This window comes from Rhinopithecus roxellana, chromosome 13 (genome assembly GCF_007565055.1).
Source record: "Rhinopithecus roxellana isolate Shanxi Qingling chromosome 13, ASM756505v1, whole genome shotgun sequence".
Classification (NCBI taxonomy): domain Eukaryota; kingdom Metazoa; phylum Chordata; class Mammalia; order Primates; family Cercopithecidae; genus Rhinopithecus; species Rhinopithecus roxellana.
The window spans coordinates 68,669,626-68,695,703 of NC_044561.1; the positions used below are offsets into that span (position 1 = coordinate 68,669,626).

The following is a 26,078-nucleotide window of genomic DNA, read 5'->3' on the forward strand; positions in this document are numbered from 1 at the left end:
AGGGTATTTAAATCATTTATATTTAATGTAATTATTGATAGAGTTGAGCATGTTGATTTTTGTTTTCTATTTGTTCCATCTGTTGTTGGTTCTCATTATTCCTCTGTTTCTACCTTCTTTTGTACTAATTATTATTTTTTATTATTTTTCATCTAAACTGTTGGCTTTTTAGCCACATCGCTTTTTAAAATTTTTAATGATTGCTCTAGGCTTTATAATAAACAAAATGTTAGCATATTCTACCATCAAACATTTTTACACTATTCATGTATACTTCAATTTCTTCCTTCCCATCCTTTGAACTATATCTTCATACATTTTACTTCTACATTTGTTATAACTCACAGTGCTTTGAAAGTCAATTATTTTGGTCTTTGAAAGTCAATGATTTTTAAAGAATTTAACAGTGACAAAAAATGGCTTTCATCTTTTTCCATTAGATCTCACACTCCTTCTGCCTAAAGAATGTCTTTTAACATACCTTGTACTGTGGGTCTCAGGCAAGAAATCCTCAGCCTTTGTTGGTTTGAAAAAGTGCTTATTATGCCTTTGTTTTTCAAAGATATTTTCACTAGGTATAGAAGCCTGGGTTGATAGTACTTATTGTTTATTGCAGCATTTTAAAGATGCCCGTTCAATTGTCTTCTGTCTTGTATAATTTTAGATAAGTCTGATGTGTTTCTTACCCTTGTTCCTCTCTGTGCAACACTTCAACCGTCCCAATTCAGGCTGCCTTTAAGATGTATTTTTCCCTTAATCTTTGGTTTCTAGCTGGTTGACAGTGATGTATCTAAGTGTAGGAGGTTGTTTTTATTGTCATTGTTGTTGTTTCTTTTGTTTTGTTTTGATATTTATTTTTTAGGGGTATCTAGTCTTTTTAGACCTGTAGTTTCTCATCTTTCACTAATTTTGAAAAATGTGACTTGCATTATACCCGTCCTCTCTGTCCCTTCACTGTCTGCCTACTAGATTCGTCTCCTGTCTTTGGATCAATTTTCTTGACCCAGATCTCAGATTTTCTCACAGTATGGGCTCAAGACTTGGCTCACACATCTAAATTCAGCCACTTGTTACTATAACTGCTTTTTGAATCTCAGTTAGTGCATGTGATGCACAGGTTTCCAGTGAATTATTTGACCCCAAAAGAATATCATAGCTACATGCTAAGGCTGCTGGAAAAAAAAAAATCACATTCTCAAATCTTTTTTTTTTTTTTTTTTTTTTTTTTTGAGACGGAGTCTCGCTCTGTCGCCCAGGCTGGAGTGCAGTGGCGAGATCTTGGCTCACTGCAAGCTCCGCCTCCCGGGTTCACGTCATTCTCCTGCCTCAGCCTCCCGAGTAGCTGGGACTACAGGCGCCGCCACCACGCCCGGCTAATTTTTTGTACTTTTAGTACAGACGGGGTTTCACCGTGTTAGCCAGGATGGTCTCGATCTTCTGACCTCCTGATCCGCCCGTCTCGGCCTCCCAAAGTGCTGGGATTACAGGCTTGAGCCACTGTGCCCGGCCCACATTCTCAAATCTGTATTAGATGACGTAATCTTTAGGACAGGCGCGGCGGCTCACACCTGTAATCCCAGTACTTTGGGAGACCGAGGCAGGTGGATCACCTGAAGTCAGGAGATCAAGACCAACCTGGTCAACGTGGTGAAAACCCATCCTACGGAAAGTACAAAAATTAGCCAGGCATGGTGCCAGGTACCTGTAATCCCACCTACACAGGAGGCTGAAATACGAGAATCACTTGAACCCGGGAGGTGGAGTTTTCAGTGAGCCGAGATCGCATCACTGCACTCCAGCCTCTGCGACAGAGAGAGACTCTGTCCCCCCGCCCAAAAAAAAAAAAAAAAAAAAAATCACATAATCTTTTCCAAGGGATCTGCTAATTTTATGTATTCAAATTGGCCAAAGCCCTTTTTGTAGAATCTACATAACCGATAACAATTTTCTAAAAGCCCATGAATAGAGAAATCGGTTGCTATCCTAGGAATGCCTGAAATTTATTACCAAATACTGATATCCAAAGGGAGAGGTTAGGTTATGCTTGGAAATAAGTAACCCCAAAATCAATGGCTTAGAACAATCAGACTTTTGCTACACCTTGCTCTGTTGTACATCACCCTTATTCAGGATCCCACACTGCACTTCAGTGCTTCCACAATTGTCAAAACTGGAAAAAAAGGAATGTGTAGAATTATGCACTAGATGTTAAATCTTCCACCTGCAAGTGACACCCATCACCTCCACACCCAAAATAAGTCACACAGCAAAACCCAACTTTGAGGGATGCCAAAAGGGAAATTTTTGGTGAAAAGCACTAATAAATAACCATAATATTAATTATTAATTTTCCACAAGTTAAAAAACTAGTCACCAAAATTTTCATCATTACCCTAATATAAAAACAATAATGACTAAATATATGCAATATTATTTTCAATATTGCTGAGTCAACGTCTGTAATTACTATTATACTTTCCTAAATAAAAAAAAAATTCTTATTTTTTCTACCTTCTGTATATTCCAATGTTTCGTAGGGAATTAAGTTACCTCTGGGAACTGTATTTCTTCTGTCTATCATTTTTCTTTTCTTTAAGAAACCAAAGATTAATGCCTCTGGGCATAGCATTTTGTGATCAGATGTTTTCATTTCTTAACTGTCTGTTTCACAAGACACAGCTTCCCTTCAGTGTTTTTATTTTCCTGCCCTGACAACTGCCTGTTTCTGGCATGTTTCTCTGCCTTCCTGCCTTCCTCTCTTAATGTAGACACAAATAAAGCCTTGAGGGTTTGGCAATGCCTCCATCTGGTATGAATCCATTGTTCTTGCTTTGTTTTATTGCTGGAGACCCTGAGAAATCATGAGTTACAGGACAATGCATTGACTGGTATCAGACATCCAGAGGGTAAAATTAATATTTTCTGATTCAACGAGATGTTGGGGAAGGAAAAGTATTGTTCAGTGTCTGGAACCTATTTTGACAAGCTCCTACTTTAAGGAAAACGTTTCGGAATTGAAAAGTTTGCTAAGGATATTTGCACTTCAGTTCATCTTAAGTAGTTCAGGGTTTAAGACTTATCAGACTTTCTCCATCAGCACTAGTTTTGGATTTTATTTTAGCATTTGGAGAGTTAATGATATTGTAACCAATTCTTCATTACGCACACACCTTATTCAAATATGTGCATCATCCACTCTGTCTGGTGTGTATGGGGGGGTGTGCGTATAACCTCAGCATGGTCTCTTCACGCTTCATAGAACCAACCCAACCCGATCTTTTTCGACTACTCTATAGATAGATGGCAAACCTAACCTCTGGGAATTATTTCACATGATTTATCTTATTAGGCTTTCCATTTTCTCCCTGTGTATTTCCTCCACATCATTTGATTTTCAATCTAAAACTAGAAGAAAACATGATGCTTTTATTTCTTAGCTCCTTCTCAAGAGGGCATTTTAACTGATTTCCCAGGGATTTGAGAATATTTTGCAACAGAGTATATTAATCCTCAGCCACAAAGTAATCTAATGGCTTGGTTTTGCATTTTTATTATTTTTAAAATAATGAGATAAAATAGAAAATCTTCAAAACATTATTCAAAATCAAAATTAATACTATAAACTATGAACAAAAATTTAGAGTATTTTTATATGTAATGTACATATGTGCAATTTTAATAACAAGTTTTATTCTAATTTTTACAACTATTGCATCATATATATTTTTTAGCACTTGGAAGTGCCTGAGAATCACTAGAGAATTTTATACCAACTTTGACTCATCTTAGGACAATTGTTCATCTTTTAAAAATGTATGCAGAGTCATTTTCCCTGGCTTGTTTCTTTCCTACAATCATGATTGGTGGATGGAAACATTGGCCCTGACTCCACATTTGAGATCTGTGACTTTCACATCATTGCAGGGACTCAAAAAATTAACCTTCTTCCACCAAACTTTGTTGAATAATAAGTGAAAAACTTTCTGCTTTTCTCCATCATCCACAACCTGCATGTGAATTTGTCATACCTTTGCAGGATAGTATTCTTATCTAAGGGCCATTTCACTGGCAGTTCCTTCTGCCTTGATATCTGCATAGAACATTCCTTTTTCCTTTAAGACTTTGTTCAAAAGCCAGCTTCTCAGGGAGACCTCTCTTATCATGCTTTAAAATTGCTAACTTTTCCCTTTCTCACATGTAAACCACATCCCCGCTCCCATGCTGCCAATTTTTTTAAAATTGTACCTATCACCATCTGTATCAGTTCAGGTCTTCCAGAAGCAGGCACCAATAGAGAGTTAGAAACACAACAAATTGATAGAGGGTATCGCCTGTGAAAGACAAAGGAGTGAGGATGCAGGAGTTTGTAGGGGAAGCCTTCAGACCACAATACAGGCCTGACTTGTTTTGGTGGTGATATGGTTTGGCTGTGTCCCCACCCAAATCTTATCTTGAATTGTAGTTCCCATAATCCCCACATGTAGTGAGAGGGAGCATTGAATCCTGAGGGCAGTTACATGCTGTTGTTGTGGTAGTAGCAAGTTCTCACAAGATCTGATGGTTTTTTTAAGGGGCTTTTCCCCTTCTCCTCGGCACTTCTCCTTGCTGCTGCCATGTGAAGAAGGACGTGTTTGCTTCCCCTTCTGCCATGATTGTAAGCTTCCTGAGGCCCCCAAACCAGGCCGAACTGTGAGTCAATTAAACCTCTTTCGTTTATAAATTACCCAGTCTCGGGTATTTCTTCATAGCAGCATGAGAATGGACTAATATGGGAGGAGAGGAGGAAAGAAGTAGAATTGAACAAGAGACTAAGATAAACTGCAACTCAGAGAAGTTCTCAACTAACTAAGAGAGAGCTCCAGAGCAAAGATGGCTGCTAGAGGAGTCCTGTATTGGGCAGAAATCAATACAACCTACTCCCCATGACTGCCCGTTTATTGTCTGGAGCAGTCCCTCCAACGGACTCAGGGCTGATGCACATTCCAAGGGCACTGTCTCTCAAACCTGTTACCTGACTGCACTCCAGGCAGGTTTTCTCTTGAAGAAAGATCAGATTGGCACACATCCAGGATTGCCATACTTTCTGAGTATATATCATGTATTTATCAAAACTTTTTGTATGCCTTTCCCACTAGCACCCAGTAGCTGCTCAAAAAATGTCTGTTAAGTAAATGAGTGAATGAATAAAAAAGATGAGTCCAGTAGATAAAATAAATGTTGAAGGGACAACAATTAATAAGATAAGATTCTGAGTTTCCTTAGGACAGGTATCCAACCACTGTTTTTGTATTTCCACAGCTTTGCACATTGCTTCATACAAACTCAATAAATGCTGACAACTATGTAAATTAATAAGATAAGATTCTGAGTTTCCTTAGGACAGGTATCCAACCACTGTTTTTGTATTTCCACAGCTTTGCACATTGCTTCATACAAACTCAATAAATGCTGACAACTATGTAAATTAATAAATGATATTTTAAAATCACAATGAAAATATTTCTTTTTTGAAGATGCAAGTAAAGTAGTAACTGAATGCTTTTACTTCTGTAACATATCTGTTTTTATGAGTAATGCCATAATATTTCACAGTTTCAGTTATACAGTGAATCGATTGTGGAAGCTGTCTCTCCAAAAGAAATGTAATAGTACCTCAGGAAGCTAAATCACATCTTATCTACACATGTAATTGAGGGGCAAAAGAGCAGCTTCCCTCTTAGAGGGAAATAAAATCTCTTGGGGATAATGTACTTAAGTAGACAAAACTTATGAAGTGGCTTAAATCATGCTGTATGTGGATTACATGGTAAAGAAAGATTGCTGATGGGATTCAAGGTCTCATGCCTTTGGGCCAACTATGTTCAATTAAACTAGGCTTCTTAGGAAGGAAAAAATGTAACAGTAAGAAGCCCATGGGGTGGGCTGGGAATTCACTGATAAATAGTACACTGAGCTTAATAAATAAGATAAGGATTAAGAGTAGACCTGAAACTGAATTGTATTTTTGTAGGTTGTGCACTTCAGAGTTCTGCTCTACAGAGCAATGGGTGGTGAAACATACTGTGATCACGTGGGCACAGATGGTACAGAGCTCACAAGTCTAAAACTGCAAGGTCTTTAACAGTAAACCCATCACCATAAGAAAGAAGTCAACCAATCACCTCTAAAATATGCTGTGTTTCTGCCTTATGTTTACTAAAGGAAACTGGGAATGCATGTGAATAAACGTATTGTCATGTTCCAATCACCTGTAAACAGTTATTTATATGCTTAACCAACCCTTGACTTATAAAATATCATTTTCATGATGATCCACATGTTCCAAGACTTTAGGTTTGTAATAAAATTATAATTTTATTGTAATAAATTTACAATATTGTAATTGTTCTATGTGGTTGACTGTGTTGTAATTTAAATCCGCATTTAAGAAATTCATTTGTTTTAAAATATTGATAATTCAACTGGGCGTGGTGGCTCATGCCTGTAATACTAGCACTTGAGGAGGTTAAAATGGGAGCATGGCTTGAAGACAGGAATTCAAGACCAGCCTGGGCAACAAAGCAGGACCCCATCTCTACAAAAATTAAAAAGTCACTAGCCAGGAGTGGTGGCGCATACCTATAGTCTCATGTAGTCTCAATCACTTGGGAGACTGAGGTGGGAGAATCGCTTGAGCCCAAGACTACAAGGCTGCATTGAGCCATGATCATGCCATTGTACTCCAGCCTGGGCTTCAGCACAAGGGCAAGACTATCTATCTATCTATCTATCTATCTATCTATCTATCTATCTGTCTGTCTGTCTGTCTGTCTGTCTGTCTGTCTGTCTATCAGTCTGTCTGTCTGTCTATCTATCATCTATCTATCTGTCTAACTCTATCTGTCTGTCTATTTATCTATCTGATAAAAGAAAAACTTCAGCTGGGTTAAATTTAAAGGCGTTTAATTGAGCAATGAACGATTCACGAATCAGTCAGCCCCCAAAATCACACCCGATTCACAGGGACTCCAGGGGTCCCTCGTGGTCAGAACGAATTTATAGACAAAAAAAAGGTAAAGTGACTTAGAGATATCAGAAGTGAGGTGCAGAAATAGTGAGATTGGTTACAGCTCAGCATTTGCCTTATTTGAACGCAGTTTGAACATTCAGCAATCTATGAGTGGTTGAAGTATGGCATCTGGGATTGGCCAACACTCAGCCTTTGTTACAGGTGTGTACTATTAAGTTAGGTTTTCAATTTTGTTGGACTATTAATCTAGGTTAGAGTTCATCCACAAGGACTCAAATAGAGAAGTGTAGAGTCCTTCTCAGGCCATATTTAGTTTGCTTTAACGTGTGTGCGTGTGTGTGTGTAATAAATATATAATTCTCCTTAAATTAAAATTATGGGAATTTACAGACTGGATTTTACTAACTACACTCATAGTTGCTTGTCAAAAATAAAACAGATATGAAGATTTCCCTCAAACCTGAAGACAAAATAATGTAATTTTAATCTAAATTATCTACGTTTTATAATGACTTTAGTAGAAAGCTTAAAATAAGAAAACTTCTCCCCCCAACTAAGTGAACTTTTTTTCAAGGCACACTTAATATACTATTTAAAGAATACTTCAATTTTTAACTTTGTCTCCCACGAATGATAGTACCAGCTGAACTCAGTACAATCTCTGCCTCAGGCACACTGTGAATTTGAAGTTCTTGCAATTTCTTATTCTCTTCAAGTTAAAAATGGACTTGAAATGTCGTAAGAATTTTAAACCTAGATAGAAACTGCCTAGCTCAGCAATTACTGTGCCACCATGTCCTACGCAAGATTCATCTAGAGAAATGATCACAAATGATTTTTATAAATCTGTAATTTAAAATAGCATACTTTAAAATAATAAAAATTATTAATTAAATTAAGCATTATTATAGAAAATCATTGGCACCATTTCAGAAGATAATTTAATCAGTCTTTGTTTTTGAGAAATGACAGTAATAGAAGAGTGTGATAGATGTATATAATATTTTTATATATAAATATATATGTAAACATATATCAATTATAGCAGCTAACATCTACTATAGGCCACTACTTATAAATATATATATGTAACTTCTATGTTTCATATCTATAACATGTAAGTTCAAAACTCTTTCTATTATAAATATTTCAGAAAATTGTTATTCTTGAAATAACAACCAAAAAATTAACTATAGAAGAAATGCTTATATTTTTAAAATTACCAGTAGGCCAATATTTTGTTCTCTAAAATATTCATAAAGCTCAACAAGAAATATCTAAACTCTCCAATGGGCAATAACATTGATACAATGTAAGAAACATAGGCTAAAACAAATGTTTGTGATATACTGTGTCACTAATAATCATATAAATGGAAATGAGAGCAATATAATGTAACATAATTCAGAATAGTCAAAACTCTTAGCCTACAACTCAATGCCAGTGAAGATAAGATAAAACCACTACACTTCTGGGAAATAAGTTGGTATACTTATTTTATAGACAACAATTTGCATTACAGCAAGTGGAAATGGAAGCACGCTATATTGTATTCTACGGAAAATAACTACAGGTTTTAAAATACCAACATATACATGACAGGAAAGACTGGATTTGATGAAAGAAAAAATATCAAGGGTTTATACTACTTGTTTTAGAATGGTGAAATTAACAGGCTTTTCTCTGTTCTACTTTTATACATTATCTTTAAATGATTTTAATGTTTTTATGATTTTAAATGATTTTAAAGACACTTTTGAAACATGAAGATATTTATTATATAGCATTGACTAAAAATATATTCTGGTGTAACTTGGGGTTTCTAAAATATGAATAAAGGAGGTGAAATATTGTAAGAAACAGAAATGTAGTATTGTTAAATTTTTGAGAACAAGGATTTTTAAATTATTTTTCATTGCCTTTCTTTTTGTGGTAACATCTTTTAATCAAGAAGTTGCATTGATCAATACACATTTCCCAGAAGCTAAGATTCTCTTTGATTTGTTGGCAAATGTATGTTTTGTAATAGTCATCCAAATTCTATCATAGATGTAGTTTTGTGTGCTAGAATTATTTGACCCTGCAAGAACTGATTTATTTTTAATTTTATAGATATTATTATGCCACATTTTTGACTTGTGAAACATGCAACATGAATTTTTTCTTGTTGAGGTTTCTATATTTAGACAGCATATTTTTCAGGAAAGTAAAAGGTTTACGTAGCTTTTTAGAAAAAGCAAACGTTGTGATGTTCTAGAGTAAGCGAAAGGTAGTACAGAAACTACCGATTCAAAACACTGATTTGCTAATATTGAGCTTACAGTAAATGTTGGCTGCTGTGTTTCTTCTCTTTCATGCAATCGGCTTGGAGAATCCCTCTGTGTGGACACAGAAAAGATAGATGTTTGTTTCACCATTAGTTGAACTCATCTCTAATAGAAAGCAAACTGTCTCTTTCTCTTTCCTCTGTCTCTGGCAGGTCTGGACTCACCTTCCATTGCAGCCCTCAGACTCTCCAAACCTGGGTGAGACAAACTCCATGACTTTCCTAGCGATTTTCTTCTTCATCACCTCTCCCTTAGGCTATGTTAAATATCTCTTTCTCCTTACCCACGTGGTGGGGAAAGGAGAGAGGCCACAGTAGCATGGGGCAAAGAGTATTTCAATCACTACAAATAATTCTATTATTAAAGACACCTTGTAATGCTAATGACTTATAACCCTAACACTAGCAGAAACAGTTTTACCATTTCTTACCATATTCCAGCCAAGTATTGTGGTCCCGCTTTATGAAAAGTGAGTGCTGTGTATTTACTTGTTCTTGTCTTTGGGTTCTAGAGACACTGAGATGCTAAGAATCTCATTTTAACAATATAACGTGTACCGCAACCTAGTTCTTTCCAGCAATCCTCTCTGTTTGTTATCAGTTTGCTGTACAACTCTAGGTTCTGACGTCTCTGCTCCCATGCCCTTTCCTTCACTTGGAATAGAGAGCACAAAGGTAGGACTTTTTTCTCTGCAGTTTTGGTGTATTCCTTGTATCTGGACCAACACTGACTATACTCACAGTGACTGAATATAAAATGACTTCCTCAACGAAAAGAAGGGGGTTTCTCACACAATTATCTTTTAGCTCATCTTGTTCTAACCTCTGGCTCATGTCGCCTACATTCTGACTGATGGTCTCAAATATCTGGTTGGAGAGGTCGAAAATGCGTTAACAGGCTCAGTCTTCTAAGACCACTTTGAGAAATTGTGGAGGAAAAGATTTCTATGCAATCACAGCTTTCCAGGATTGGAAATAACGCCTTCATTACCAAGTTATCTATTATGAGCTATCCTCAAGTACGGCTCACCAGTCATACTTTAGAAGTGAACGATACTATAAGACATTAAAAATATCACTTCTTTTCAGTAGGCTTCTTAACTCGATTCAGAAATGAGCTAACACATCATGTAGTAGGCAGCCTCATAAAAGGTCTCCAGTAATCCTTGCTTCCTGATATTCATGCCTTTCCTTGTGTAATGTGGGTGGACCCAATGACCCTCCAAAGCATCGGTTTTGACAAAGGTAAAGGGCTGCCACTTCTAATATTAGGTTACAAAAAGTATGGGGCTTCCATCTTGGGTTTTATTTCTCACTCTCTTACTCGCCCACTCTTAGGGAAGCCACCTTCCACGTAGTAAGCTGCCCTGTGGAGAGACGCACATATCATGAAACTAAGGGTGGCCTGAGCAAAGAGTGAGCAAGAGACCCTGACTGACAGTTACTAAGCTAAGCCACAGCTAGATCCCTGACCCACAGAAAATGTGACCCAGTAGATGCTGTTTTAAGCTGAAATATTTGGAGGTAGTTTGCTATGCAGCAGTAAAAAATAATAAACACACAGAAATACATAAATAATGATCCATGCGTTGTGGTTAGATAGTAAAACATATGCATTTCCTTCCTAATTTATTAAGATTTGTATTTTTAAATAAGTGATCAAACCCAAAGGATTTTACATCTGATTTTCAGTCCAAGGGAAACTTGCTATAAACAGAACACCTGGTTAAATGAGTATTTTATATAACAAATTGTTTAATTGGGAGAGGATTAGAAATATTAAATCCTTCTACATATCTAGTTCTCTATATGTCTCTAAAGGTTATTCACACGTAGTACTTCTCTAAACCTTTTATAGCCTTGTAATGCCGATATTAATTTTATTTATAGGTGAAAACAAAACTCAAAAATTGTGATCTCTTGCATACACAATTCACACATTTTTCCCTTAGAACACCTTAAGCCCCATCTTCATCCAACAAACTCTTCCTCATGCTTCGAAATCCAGTTTTACTCTATCTTCCTCTTAATTCATCTCCTGACTCCCGTTGCTATAAATGGAATGTTCATGGCACTCTAAAATTCATATGTTGAAACCCTAACCTGCAATATGGTGGTATTAGGAGTAGGGCCTTTGGAAAGTGATTAGGATTAGATGAGCTAAAGAGGATGAACCTTTCATGAATGGGATTAGTGCCCTTATGAGAGTCCTAAGAGAGTTCACCTTTTTCTACTCTCCTCCAAGTGAGGATACAATGAGAAGTCAGCCATCTACAACTGCGAAGAGGGCCATCACCAGAATAGGACCATGCTGGCATTCTGATCTTGAATTTCCAAACCATGAGAAATAAATTTCGGTTGTTACAAGCTACACCATTCATAGTATTTTGTTAGAACGGCCCAAACTGATGTCCTGAAGAGTTCATATCTCCCATCAATTACATGTACATATTTTTCTTGAGCTTTCACTATCTCACAATACCTCTTCCATGGTGGAAACTTCTTTACTGGCTGGAAGCTTCTCCTAGTCAGGAGCCATGCAATATTCTTTTTTACATCCTCAATACATTACAATACCTGAGATAGCAGGTGTTTAGTAAAGGAGACTTACATTATTCAATAAAGCATTAAATTTGGCATTTTTAATGGAGTGGTATTGCTTCCAAGGGGGCAAGAATTGATTCTTGGGGAGAAGGTCTTTAAAAGCTTACATACGGCCAGGTGCAGTGGCTCACGCCTGTAATCCCAACACTTTGGGAGGCCAAGGTGAGCAGAACATGAGGTCAGGATATTGAGACCATCCTGGCTAACACAGTGAAACCTTATCTCTATAAAAACACAAAAAATTCGCTGGGCATGGTGACATGCACCTGTAATCCCAGCTACTTGGGAGGCTGAGGCAGGAGAATTGCTTGAACCCAGAAGGAGGAGGTTGCAGTGAGCCAAGATCTCACCACTGCACTCCAGCCTGGATGACAGAGCGAGACTCCAACAAAATCAAAGAAACAAACAAAGAAAAACAAAAAAAATACAACGTACATAATATACGACTATGAATGTATTACAGTCCATACGCAGATATACAGTACGATTAAAATTTTAATGACATTTAGCTAATTAGGAAAAATGTCTAAAAAGACTAATTCTTAGAAGGGCAACAATGAAAAAAAGTTGAAAAATACTGTATTAAATGAACCATGTAAATTCAGGAGGTAGGACTTGAACACAGATTTTTCTGGTTGAGCTAGATGTCATTTCCTTTATGCCATTGTCTCTTCAGCAATTAAAAGAAAAAAGAGAAAAATTTTACAAACATGTCTTCTCTGAAAACAAAGATATTCAGAAGCTATTTTACATGAAGATATTTCTTTGTGTTTTATTTTGTCTTTTGTTTTCCTCAACCATTCAAAATTTGCTAAGCTTTTATACATACACATACACACGCACTATATATACAGCTTATTTAGATGAACCCTAATGACATGGCTAATCCACTTTACATGATGAGCAAGCCGATATAAAGTTTATCTTTATTTGTATTTAATCACTTAATTTTAAACACAATCATATGGGCCAGGCTTTACGGATGCCTTTTTTGCTACGTAGGGAGTTGACAATGGTAATTATCTAATTTGCTCCAACAAAGTTAACCTCAGCTGAGGATTTCCAGTCCGTTAACAATCACCTAGTTTGCAGCACAAATGGATCTCCCACTTTAAAACCGGATTCGCGCTTTCCTTGGCCTGTTTGAATCATTCCCTGACAAAAAATCAATTGGTAGAACCGCATTACAGCTGTCTGTCATCCATTTGAATCAGCTTCCTCATGGCCATTTGTCAAAACTAGTGCCAAATACCTTAGAAAATTTGACAAGATAATGGTAATGGCTGCTCAACATTCAGTGTATGGGAGATTTGTGCAGCAATCTCCATCATAAAACATCAACACTACTGAATACCTATGTGAATTATTATATGTAAAAAGCAGAACTCAGTGTTTGCTATCTGGAATCTAAAAATGCATGTGAACTTCAGCTAAACAATGAGGGAGAACACTTAGATCCAATTTATAGGAGCCACAGGCAAAAGGCACAGTGAATGTGCAGGTTTATGAGAATGACCATGTTTCCTTTTTAAATCTATAATAGATGTTAAAAATTTTAAAAACCCACTAATCTATTAAAGCAATTCCCAGGCAGTATCAAACATCCAATGAACTTTTACACTTTGTATGGCATATTGTTAATGATTGGCAAATATTTGTGACTGATTAAATCATTTTCATTAAGTTGATCTATGTTAAACAGTTTACCCTTTCCTTTGAAATCACGTCTTCTGGTTGAAAAGCTAAGAAATCAGTATTTTTTTAAAAAAAATTTAAATAAGAATTCTTGTTCTGTGACTAAAAGTGTGGGGATTTAAGAAAGAAAAGTGAAAATCAATGCTTTAAGTTTTTCAGAATTGTAGCCTTACACAAGGATGTACAACTCACTGTCCCATATTCACAGTAAGGCCCAGTTTACTAACATCGATTACTTAGTTTTTCCTTCCCTTACAGTCTACTGGCAGAGAAGCAAGCAGGTTCAAATACACACTCTGTGTTAGGGGTAGTATAAAATTTCCACAATACTAACCAACATGTTTTTGGTGGTGGTGTTTTTCCCCCTAAAATGCCTTTTATCCTACATCCCTTCCTCCTTGTCCAGGCTGCTTTTGTCTCTGGGAAAGCATGACATAGCAAGAGAAGGAAACATGGCCTGCCCTTGCTTTTAAATGTACAAAGTCCCTCTTCTGGAATAAATCAAAGGGACTCCTGTGTAGGAAATACAAGTGGGAAAATATGTGAGAATGTGAGGGAGAGATTTTGAACTCTCTACATGTGATAAACATTCCCAGGATAGGAGCAGAGGAAAGTTAGAGGAGATATAAAAGCTGAGTAGATGCTGTGGGTCCCTGAGTAAGGACACTTGTCCACCCAACCTTTTAATGTGAGCTTGGGAAGAGGGGAGGCAGAAAGGGCTTAAGGTGTCTGAGAGTAGAAACTACCTGTCCTAAGACCGGGCACGGTGGCTCATGCCTGTAATGCCAGCAGTTTGGGAGGCTGAGGCAAGCTGATTGCCTGAGGTCAGGAGCCTATCCAACAGGGTGAAACCCCATTTCTACTAAAACTACAAAAAAAATTAGCCGGGCATGGTGGCGTGCACCTGTAATCCCAGCTACTAAACAGGCTGAGGTGGGAGAGTCACTCGAACCTGGGAGGTGGAGGTTGCAGTGAGCTGAGATTGTGCCACTGCACTCCAGCCTGGATGATAGAGTGAGACTCTGTCTCAACAACAACAGCAAAGAAAAATAAAGAAAAGAAACAAAACTACCTGTCATAGACTGGGTGGGTGGCGACTAAATACCATAAATGCCACCATTTCCTGGTGCTTTCTCACTGTGTCCTCACATGGTGAAAGGGACAAGGCATATCTCTGGTGCCTCGTGTATAAGGACATGAATCCCATCTATGAGGGCTTTGTCTTCATTCTCTAATGAAGAAACTTTTCCTTCATTCTCTAATGGAAACCTCTCAAAGACCCCCCTCCTAATATCGTCGCATTGGTGATTAAGTTTCAACAAATGAATTTGGGGGAGATACAAAATTTTTAAATTTTAAAAATTTTAAAAATTTAAAAAACTTAAAAATTTTTTTTAAAAATGAATTTGTGGGAGGTACAGCTCCTTGGTCTGTATGCTCAGACCATAGCAATACTTTTCTCGATTTGCCCTTTTTCCTGGGTAGAATGCCAGGAGGCAGTGAAACCCCAGAGGACAAATGGCTGTGGGATGTATCAAGGCAGACAGACTGAGCAACCTCAGATAATTCCCGGTGCCTCAGCAGAAGCTCCAAAATCAATGGGTTTCCCTGGTCCCTGAGTGTAGCATGAAATGGAAAAGGACATCAGATAATGTCACAGAGAGTCCTGAAGTCCAGTGTAGGGCAAGGGAGCAGTAGAATGATCTCAAACTATCAAGAAGTCCAGAAACACTTTACAGATAGAAAAGCAAAAGAGCACAGTAATAATCTGAATGGACCAAAATTTGTAATCAGTTTATAATTCAAAGGATAGGTGATGACAGAGGACAGGAAATGCCATCTGCATCCCTTGTCTGACCTCATCACCCTTCCTTGACAATCACCAACCTACAGTTTCTTTCACAAGAATTTTCACAATGATTTCACAATCTTTCCTTTCCCCCTTTTTTTTTTTTTAAATAAGAGTAGACCTATGGGTAAAGATCGGGCTCTCTCTTCTCTCATTCATTCTCCGATGTAAAGGAACAACATCAGATCCAACTGATCTCATTCATAACAAATGTTCTAAGCTTTCATGAAAATAACTACCATCCTGTCCTTTATTTACTAACTTCTTCCTGACCTGCAGGTACTGAACAATGACTCAAAAAGGGAAAATAGAGGAAAAAGAAGGGTTAAGACTGGGCAGCGCTTTTTAGGCATGCTTTACCTCCATAACAAACATTATAACAAAAGTGAAGAATAAGAACATAGCTTTTGTTTTGAAAGTTTTCTTCAATAGTTTATGCAAATTTCCAAAGGAAAAATATTTTTATGTAACCTTCTTACTCAGGAAAGGTCACTCTGCCTAACAGGGAAAAAATGTGTATGTGACTTGAGCTGTCTGTTAAACAAATAAAGTTGTCTGTTAAACGTAAACAAGAGGGGAAAGGTACATGTGACTTAAGTTGACTGTTAAACATAATTTTTTGTTTATTTGTGATAGAAGGAATAATAATTTACTAAGCATTATTAAAATTTAAGAAGAAATGAGTTTGTTCTGGGTTATAAAAAACAGAACTCAGAAAGATTCTACATGTCATACCAGCAGGCAATAGAGCATTAACAAATGCAACTGTCACAACTCTACTTCCTTTATTTTTTTTCTGTTTTCCAATTACCTCCTTCATAGAATTTCTCATTCATTGATGTGGTCCAATACCATATCGTCAATCCCTATGTCCCTGAAGCAAATTCAGCAAGTAATCCGTTATGCTTAAAGTGGGTGTAAAATATTTTTATTTATCCACAGAAAGGCTGGAACATTCTTTGTTTACTTCCTCAGACACCCCACTCCTATTTATTTTTCCACAGAAAGGCTGGAGCATTCTTTGTGTACTTCCTCAGACATTCCACTTCTATCCATTTTTGGAAAAGGGTACGTAACATGGAATCAATTTTCACATTCTATCCTTTGTTCCAGGTAGCGACAGGAACAGTTTACAATAAACCGTGCTCATTTCCTCCTTTCAGAGTCTCCACATTGAGCCCACATGCAGAACATGTGCTCTCATCATGCCAATATCCTTCTGCAGAAAGGTGTGGAGTGGAGCAAAGCCGTGTGCTAAGATCTGCCCAGGGTAAGTGTTTATTCTCTCAGGCTCCCTTTGTCCAGTGCTCTCTCAAACTCTCTTTAAAGCATGGCAAGCAAAATTGGTGAATGTTTCTTTCTGACTAATTTTTTTAAAAATCTCAAATACTTTTTATTTACTCAATTTAGGTTTTAAATACCTAAATTTAGAAATGTCTATATTTATTTCTAAATTAGTTTTCTATTTTTTAATATGGTAGCAGGAATTAACAGGATACATGGTGGGTCTTAAAGAGAGATTTTCTATCTTAAATGTAGGAATAAATAAGCATTTATTGTATAGTATAAATTTTCAATGAATATTTTGATAAAGTATAATCAGAAATATAAATTCAGTTGCCCTAGAAACATCTGGGTAGCTGAAGATTAACTCTAAAAAGCAACAAATAATAATAATTAACATTTATTAAGCATTCTTCCTAAAGGTAAAAATGTATTATCTCATTTAATCTTCATAATAAGCCTATAGTTAGGTACTATTATTTCCTCATTTTGCTGAAAAGGAGACTGAGAAACAAAGAAGTTAGGTAAACTTTTCAGATAGTTAGGAAAAGAGAGAGGCCGGACTTAAATCCCTATCATCTTGTTCCACAGACTATATTTAACTAGAGTGCCTCTAATATAGAACAAGTCAAGGCCTTCAGCTGATGCATCAATAAGACCAATAAGATAAAGAGGCAGAAAATGGATATACAGATGATTGGTAGATAGGATAGATGGATAGATAGATAGGTAGATAGATAGATAGACAGATACTTAGAGAATGGATGGATGCAGAAAGAAAATTGTGATGATGGTGATAAATGGATATGGATGGATGGATAGATGGGTGGACAGACAAATGAACAGAGAGATGGGCAGAAAAATAAAAGATAAAAGATTGATCACATCCCTGTTTCCAAGGCTGTAATTCAAGCTGGCCCACAGTTCAAGTTTCACATCACTCTTGGAATTTGTATTTTTTCCATTCAAAACTATCTTCAATTTATTGTGCTAAACTGAGCTCAAATCTGTATATGTGAAATGTCTAGGCTGATTGAATAGGGAGTTTCCATTTTCAGTCTCTTGGTCAGGCTGGGAACAGTAGACCTGAGGTTGTAAGGTGTACAAATAGTACAGGAGCCTGGGAAGCCAGTTTCCGTGCAGCACATTGCTCAGAAGCAAGGATTTGGGCCAGACTAATCTAATTTAACTCTTAATTAACTCTCATCTCGCACTTAAGAAATCTGTGGACTGGGTAAGATTAATGATAGTTCGGTAAATATATACTGATACTGACCTAAATCTTATTCCCAACTTGAATCATGTACAGCTCCTTTTAAAAACCAAACATCATTTTCCATCAAACATCTCTTGAATTTTAATTATAACTCATATTTTTGAATGTTTTCTAGGTGTCATGTATTATTTTAGGTACTTCACAAGCATTTTCTCACTTAAAACTCACAATACCTGTGTTGAATTTCTACTGCTTCCTTGAGGAAATTGAGCCACTGAAAGGTAAAGCAGAATGCCCAAGATCCCAGAGCTAACAGATGGTGAAGTTGAAATTCAACCCCAGATGGTCAGATTGAAGAGACTATACTTGAAACCATCTTACTATAGTGTCCCAGCACCAAAAGCATCTTTTTAAAATAGAGCATGTTACTCTATTTCAGATCAAATATTTACCCCAGAAGTTACATTTGAAAGCATGGGTCACTTCTAAGCTTGGTTAGTTGTAAATAAATACTTTTCAAAGGAAATGATCTAAGTTAGTTCCTATTCATATCACTGAACCAATTCTGGTTTAAGAGATAGCTCACCAGATACAAGTTCAATGAGTAGTAAGAAAAAAATCCCTATGCAAAAGTTGCTGTCTGATTTAATATAATTTTTTTATTTCTGTGTATCTCTGTTTAATCTTACTTGGCTTTTAATAGTCCATCAGGAGGAATGATATTCAAACACTGTCAAATAAATGTTTGTAATATGCACATGTAGATAAGAAGAATATTTCACGAATATCTAACTTCCTTATTTGTTACTATCACCCACTACTTTCTTTCAAAAAAACAAAGTTTTCTGTGTCAAAGGAGGTGTTTTATTTTTACCATGCTTAGGATATTAGCACAATTGCATCTGTTTTACATAGATATTGTCATATATGATCAATATTTGTACTAATAATGTAGTCAAAATTATAATATTGTTTTATGTTAAAACAGTTTATCACAATAATTGTTAATATTTTCCTTTAAATTGTACTTCCTACTTGTTTGGAGGCTTTGTGCTATACTCTCTTTATGTGTATAACAAGAGAATAAATACATTGTTATATTCATATAACAGAATACCACCCAGTGATAAAAAATAGAAATGAATTATTAATTGACACAAGGACATAGATATATTTCAGAAACATTTAATGAAACACCTTCAAAAGGCATTTGCTGGAAGAAAACATACACACACACACACACACACACACATACAGATTCATACCACATGACTGCATTCATATGACCTACAAGAATAATCAATTTATGATAATGGAAGTCAGGAAATGGCACTTCTGTGGATAGAGAAAATTGACTCAAAGAGCATATAAGAGATTTTTTGATAAAAATATGTTTATTGGGGTGGTGGTTATGTGGATGTATATAACTGTCAAAGGTAATCCAATTGAGCCTTTAAGATCCATGCTTTTTTATTATTTGTGCTTTTTTCTGCAATAAAAATAAATAAAAGGCATGTCTGCAAAAACATGTACACAGTTCTATGAATCCTTTCATGCATATTGATAATAGAGATATACCTGTCTATTTATATCAGTGTTTCTTAACCTTGGCACTACTCACGTTTTGGACCAGATGTTTTTCTTGCAGAGTGGGTGGAGAGGGCTGTCCTTAGCATTGCAACATGTGTGGCAGTATCCCTTGTCGCTACCCACTAGACGCCAGCAACATCCCCAGGTTATGACAACCAAATTTTCTTCAGACATTGCCAAATATTTCCTGGGATGGGGTCACGGGGAATTGACCTAGTTAAGAACCACTGATCTATCTGTATATGTACACAACAAATCCTACCTGATGGAATCTTTACCAGAACGTGCGTAGTGATTACCTTTGGATAGTGGGAATATAGACAACTTACATTCTTTTTGTAAATGTGTTTCATGTGTATGTGTTGATACACACATACATACAACACATATCATCTTATCCAAATATAACAGATATAATTTTAAAATCGAAATATCTTAAAAATTAGCAGAATCTTGTGAAAGGAAATTAAATCTTGGAACCCAAACTCATTAAGCCAAAGGAAAAAGTTAAGGTGGTAACTGAGTCACGCAAACCTGCCTCCCTCTTTGGGTTCCTAAATAAGATGGCTACAAGATGAAAAGGTACATGCCTACCCCATGTTTTGCTCACAAGGAAATTTCTAGTTAGCTCCAAAATCTTTACCCTAACGTGTTTCTCTTAAGATTTCACCATGGCAATGTAAATTGATAGCTTAGCTTTACAGGTGCAGTCACCCCCCTGTCCACCAGCCACAACTGCACATCTGGTTGTTTCCCTGCCCTATTTTGTCTATGTTATCTTATAAAAAAAATGCAGATTCTCTGCGTTTTTCCTATGCCCCATTTGTCTATGTCATCTTATGTAAAAGTGCAGATTCATGAGCCAGACAAAGGCATGAATGAGCATTTTTTGCTACTCCCCCTTTCATGGAAACTGTGTATTTCTCAATATTCTGCCCTTTCTCCTTTAAATTTGGGGCCCTCAAAATCATCTTTGGAGAAAGGCATAGACCTGCCTCCCAGTCAGGTTCACGTCCTTAACTTTGGCAAACAAACCTCCTAAAATGATTGATACTTGTCATTTTTCTCGATTGACAATCTCTCATAGGAAAATTTAAACACAGTTCATTTCTCCATGTTGCTCATTTGCCACTCTTTTTTTTTTTTTTTTTTTTTTTTTTTTCTAAGACAGAGTTTTGGTTGCCCAGTCTGGAGTGCATTGGTACAATCTCGGCTCACTGCAACCTCCAACTCTCACGTTCTAGGGATTCTCCTGCCTCAGCCTCCCAAGTAGCTGGGAATACAGGTGCACATGACCATGCCCAGCTAATTTTGTATCTTTAGTAGAGATGGGATTTCACCATGTTGGCCAGGCTGGTCTCGAACTCCTGACCTCAGGTGATCCGCCCACCTCTGCCTCCCAAAGTGCTGGAATTATAGGTGTGAGTCACTGTGCCTGGCCACTTATTTGCCACTCTTGTGCCTCCACTTGACTTCTGCCCACATCTCCATAGACATAGATGATCATGAGTGGCAGAATCCCCAGAGATGAGATTCTGTAAGGCTTACAGCAGCTGAAGGTAGCAAAAACCACAGAATAAAAGCAAGGACAGAGCAGTTGTGATGCAGCTCTGGAGCCGGGCTCTGGTATTCCCCAAAGTAATGGGGCTCAGAAACGGTTTATAAAGTTGGAATTTGGAGTCATGGTCTGAAAAATGCAAGCAAGTAACGAACAAATGGGGCAGAAAGACGACAGATGATGGTGAATCTTCAAAGGTTAGCCTTTGAAGTTTGCTATTTTAAGAGGCAGCTGACCACTTAGAAAATGAGTTATTTCTACTCAATAGAAAAGAAATACTGTGAAAACATATGCATCTGAAATGAGAATGAGGCCTTCTCCATTCATTCAGCACAATTTTGGACCTTTGATTTTGCTCAGGGCTCCCTGTAATTCCAGTCTGTCTCAGTGCCTGGCCAGTTTCAGAACATTTTCTGTCTATCTTACATATCTTGTTCTGAGCTCATCCCTAAGATATCACAAGAGATATTGGTTTATTGACTTTTGGACGCATAGTGTTCCTTACAACATGCCTGTCCTCATCCTCTGACATTTTCTTCTCTGGTCCTTTTGCGCAACCATCCACTGACCCAATTTAATCCCCCATGACCCTCCTATATCAAACTGCATAAGGGTATAGAACAGGATGGTCACAATGTAACATGGAGATTTTAAATCCTCTGTAAAATATAGAAAACAGTAACCAAATAAAGCAAATCAAAACTTTTTTAGGTAAAGAAACCTAAAAACTAACCTGTCTATAAAAGGACCATAGTAAAGTTATCAGAGGCATGTGAACCACTGCATTTTGAGTGAGGGCTAGGAAAATGAGGCTGAGACCGGCTGGTCTGCATTCGCAGAAAATTAGGCATTCCTAGCCTCCAGATATTTACTGTTAAAGGAACAAACTAATAGTATTTATTAAACAGACCTGACTTGGGAGTGTCCAGATATCTCGATATCTGGAGAACAAAGGCATTCCTAATTTTCCTTTAAAGATAATAATATCCATTCTTTAAAAATATAGTATTTAAGAAAATTAATCCTTTATCACAAACTCTTGTAGCAAAATACATCTCCCCACATATACAAGCATTGTTATCTACAGTGAACGCATTCCTCCTCTTATTTTTAGGCACACCCTACTCTGTCTATGGAGTAGCTGTCCTTTCACCACTTTACTTTCTTAATAAACTTGCTTTTGCTTTGTACTGCAGACTCTCCCTAATTCTTTCTTGCATGAAATCCAAGAACCCTCTCTTGGGGCCTGGATCCAGACCTCTTTCCTATAACAAAGTGATATGGTTTGGCTCTGTGTCTCCATCCAAATCTCATCTTGTAGCTCCCATAATTCCTACATGTTATGGGAGGGATCCAGTGGGAGATGATTGAATTATGAGGGTGCGTCTTTCCCATTCTGTTCTCATGATAGTAAATGGATCTTATGAGATCTGATGGTTTTAAGAAATAGGAGTTGCCCTACACAAGCTCTTTCTTTTTGCCTGCTGCCATCCATGTAAGATGTGACTTGCTCCTCCTTGCCATCTGTCATGATTGTGAGGCCTGCCCAGCCATGTGGAACTGTAAGTCCAATTAAAACCTCTTTCTTTTATAAATTGCCCAGGCTCTGGTATGTCTTTATCAGCAGCATGAAAACGAACTAATACATAAAGAGTGTTGATTTTAGGCAACTTGCTTTTGCTTAGTACAAGTTACTAGAAAATGAGCAGTAAGTTGGAATAACATAAGTTCTGATGACAGGACCCTGTCATCTTCATCTTGGGACCTCATAATAGTTACTGCTATCATTTGAAGTAATACAAACCCAATAAAGAATTATTTATTTTAATTATAAGGCAGATTTACATAAATGGTACTGGAAATGTAACCTTTCGTTTCTTATCTTAACCTATTTAAATAATGAGATCACAAAATGAATCTCTAATGCTCCCCTCAATTCTAATGATCAGTATCAATAATTTTTAATGAGGCAATTTCTCATTTTCAGATCCTGCAAGTGTTTATTTAATTAAGTCAGATGGTTTTATTTAGCTGATCTAATTTATAAAAGCTTCATTTTTAACAATAAGTAGGATTTTGGTAATACTTTATTGTAGTGCTCCATATATTATCTGAAAAAGCTCATCCAAAGAAAAAAAACTAACATTACTCTATTACATTTTCTGTTTTCGATAAACAAAAACCTTAAAAACCAATGTTACTCTATTAACTTTTCTTTTTTTTTTTTTTTTTTTTTTTTTTTTTTTTTTTTTTTTTTTTTTTTTTGAGACGGAGTCTCTCTGTGTCGCCCAGGCTGGAGTGCAGTGGCCGGATCTCAGCTCACTGCAAGCTCCGCCTCCCGGGTTCCCGCCATTCTCCCACCTCAGCCTCCGAGTAGCTGGGACTACAGGCGCCGCCACCACGCCCGGCTAGTTTTTTGTATTTTTAGTAGAGACGGGGTTTCACCGTGTTAGCGAGGAGGGTCTCGATCTCCTGACCTCGTGATCCGCCCGCCTCGGCCTCCCAAAGTGCTGGGATTACAGGCTTGAGCCACCGTGCCCGGCCTCTATTAACTTTTCTGTTTTCAATAAACACAAACTCTTAAGAACTGATTCAAAAATAATGTAGCTAAATTTTTAAAATAATTATATTCATTAAGGCATTCATAAACTCTAATTTCAAAAATCATCATTTTGATTTTCTCTACCACGAAAATGAAAATACATTGAATGCTTTATCATCAAAATTACATGTAAAAAAATCAAGGGTTTAGGGTAAAGTTAGAATATATTTTGACACTAAGGTATTATTTGGGATTTTTTTTAAAAATAGGTCTTTTACAACTCACAAGAAACTTAGAATTGGAAATATGAATGGAAATCTTTTTTCCTCAAAACTGAGAAATGAATTATAAAGAAAATGAATATAAATGCTAATTCAAATATGAAGCTTTTGCTTTTGAAAATCTCATTGAATGTTCTGTATTTAGGAATGATGATTTAATATTTCTTGAAATACGTCCTTTAAATAAAATAGTTTATAATGTTCTCACTCTTTATCATATCAAAGCAAAGTAAATCTCAGTTCCCTATAAGGTTACTATTTGCTTGATTAAATCCCAACTATGTGGAATAATTTCAATTTGGACAACATACATTGTCTTTCTATGATAATATATAATATTCAAAAACACAAATGCCATAGTTTATCCAGGCCAAACATTTAACTCCAAAGCTTTATGCATTTCTGAATTCTAAAATCTCCTTGTATAACTAATATTACTAACATTCATTTTATTAAATTCCAAAAATAAATCTAGTTATTGCCAAAATAGTGATTTCTAAATATAATTTATAACCAAGAAAATATGATCATGGAAAACTGAAAGGATCAAATCATTTGATCGTCTAAACAGCTAAGAACTTTCAAGAAAAAAAAGTATTATATTTAAAAACAGAAAGATAATCACATTTGAATTGGTTTCTGTATATTTCTGATACAATTTAATATTTAGAGCTTTTAAACTATAACCGCTCAAACACATTTATACAACATCATATTACGTAAAAGTAAATATTTCATAATAATGTCTTTAAATTATCACCAGGGACTCATTTCAAAAATGATATGCTGATTTGTAAACCAATGTTTTATCTGTAAACTGTTTTCAAAGTTGTTTAACTATTATATTCTGGTTTTTAAAAATAGTTCACAGTATACTTAATAATGCTACTGTCAAACAACATATTGCTTGTCTTTAAAACATAAGCATAGCTTTTAAAGTGTATTCCCATTTAACAAAATAAAGTGAACACCAGGTAGCCCTTATATGTGTAAAAATTACACGTATCATGTTTTTTTAGATTTGAAAAAAACAAACAAACAAACAAAAAAAAAAACACCTGATCCTTTCAGGATATCTGAGATTCACTGCAAAATAATCCAGTATAAGAGGAGGGGAATAATAGATGAAGTAAGAGTAGCCATGAACGGATCATTAATGTCAGGTGTTGAATACATGGTCGGGGGGAAGAGAAACAGGACTATACTATATTTGGTACCCTTTTGTATATGGTTGACAGAAAAAGGTTTAAAACTGCATATAACTTATATGAAATCTATGTTCTTGTGTTATCTTTACATTTTTAATAATTTTTACATATTTGTATTTTAAAAACATATTTGTCTAAAAATTTTATTATGTCATTCAAATAATTTTTATTATTTTAATTTAGAAGAAAAAATATCTTTCAGAGTTTCTTTACTCGCAAAAGCGCCTAGTTTAGCTTTTCATGTATGGACAATCTTTTTTCTTTACAAGGGAACCAGATCTGCCTAAGAAATGTTTCAATAAAACATTTGCTCCAAAATGATCTTGGACTCCAGGTCTCACATCCAGGTTATGCTGATGCAAAAGCAGGGTTCCCATGGTCCTGAGCTGCTCCACCCCTGTGGCTTTGCAGGGTACAGCCTGACTCCTTCACGGGCTGGCATTGAGTGTCTGCGGCTTTTTCAGGCACAGGGTGCAAGCTGCCAGTGGATCTACCATTCTGGGGTCTAGACGACTCTGGCCCTCTTCTCACAGCTCCACTAGGCAGTGCCCCAGAAGGGACTCTGTTTTGGGGGCTCCAACCCCACTTTCCCTTTTGCACTGCCCTAGCAATTGTTATCTGTGAGGGCCCCTCCCCTGCAGCAAACATTTGCCTGGGCAAAAGTTTCCATATAGCTTCTAAAATCTAGGCAGAGGTTCCCAAACCTCAGTTCTTGACTTCTGTGCACCCGCAGGCTCAATGCCACATGGAAGCTGCCAAGGCTTGGGGCTTCCACTCTCTGAAGGTGGAAAATATTTTTATTTTCTTGTGATTGGAGGGGCTGCCATGAAGGTCTCTGACATGCCCTGGAGACATTTTCCTCATGGTCTTGGGTACTAACATTAGGCTTCTTGCTACTTAAGCAAATTTCTGCAGC

General features: G+C 36.6%; 1 long non-coding RNA gene across 1 annotated transcript in view; it reads right to left on the reverse strand.

Annotated features, from left to right (window-relative positions):
• LOC115892886 overlaps positions 1–26,078 on the reverse strand; it is a 139,037-nt gene that overhangs the window by 69,869 nt on the left and 43,090 nt on the right. The window contains exon 2 of the long non-coding RNA XR_004052801.1: positions 9,331–9,387. This is a non-coding gene — a long non-coding RNA (uncharacterized LOC115892886). The remainder of the gene's footprint in view (positions 1–9,330; positions 9,388–26,078) is intronic.